Below are 1,364 nucleotides of genomic sequence, written 5' to 3'. Positions count from 1 at the left end.
TTAACTGACTAATGGGACTTGCTAATCACGGTTTGATGAATTTGATTCCATTGTTGCCTTGAGTGGATCCCATAGTGAGCTGTGCAAGCTTTTATGTGCTTTCATGTGGTTTAATTATATTTCCTCTTGATCTATCGCTTTTATGTCAGCTACATTGTTATTTGAATACTTCGCTATTCGAGATGATTACATTCTACGGTTAATTTTAGGATCTATGGAAATATTTTAATTTAATCCTAGCTCAGAGGGATTACATAGAGCATTGTCAAGTAATTTCGTTAGTATTTTTAAGTGCTATATGTATTTACTTGATCGATTTTTTAAATGAATTATTTATTTTATAAATCTTGTTTAAAAAAAAAAAAGAACATAATCTTTTTTTTTAGTATTTCAGTTGTATTTTCGTCAGTTCAATCGAGTTATGTTATATTATTGTTCTATACTACATGTTACATAAAATAAAAATCAGTGAAGACTAAAAGGCTTTATTCTAACATATTTACAAGACCTACATGTTACTGTTACTGTTACTCAGTCTCTCTTTTCTTACTTATCTATCTAGTCTAGGAAATATATATGAACACTTGAGAAGAGGGGGTAGGAAGAATAGTGAAATAGGAGAAGGGGTTTGGACCAATCAGATAATTTAGGAAATTAGGCGGAGCCTAGAGAGCCTATGAAATTAGAAGTAAATATCTGGGAGGGGGGAAAAGGCGTGACTAGAACCAGGGTGTGAGGCTTCCAAGAAATAGAGTCATGATCCTGTGAGAACTAACTTTCATGTGTTAAACATAAAATAGTTAGACTGATGCAAGTACATTGTGAGATGACAGCATGTACCTGCCTAAGTGTCAGCCCTTGCTATTGATACGAAGGGCTTAAAAGGGCTGTTAGGAGGGTCTCTGGGGCCTTCTAAGAACCTAGTCGTTTTATTGGGTTTCTTTTTCTATAAAATTGTAAGAGAATGTGGACATACGCAACCATATGTCTAAAGTGACATAGGTTCAGTTGGGCAAGGGGCAATTGTTTAAATTTATAATACCGGTTCCTTAACTTGCAGCCTTTTTGAAATAAAGTTCTGACATTTATAATTTATTCAATATAAAAGGAGCTACAATAATATCTTTAATTCTAACATTAAAGTTGGGTCTTTTTTATTTACTTATTATTACAGTAGTCTACTTTTAAGGTAAAAAAATAATGTTTATATAAATACATCCGTATTTAAATTTTCTAACAATACATTTGAAAAATATGATTATTGCTTAAATTATTATTAGATTTAGATTGTACTTTGATATGTTGAATCGAATGGTGATGTGAAAAAGCTATTGCATAATGCTTCTATTAGATAGAGACAATGT

This window comes from Halyomorpha halys, unplaced genomic scaffold (genome assembly GCF_000696795.3).
Source record: "Halyomorpha halys isolate HHAL.00 unplaced genomic scaffold, Hhal_1.1 Scaffold1345.1, whole genome shotgun sequence".
Taxonomy (NCBI): Eukaryota; Metazoa; Arthropoda; class Insecta; order Hemiptera; family Pentatomidae; genus Halyomorpha; species Halyomorpha halys.
This window is presented reverse-complemented; position numbering follows the sequence as displayed.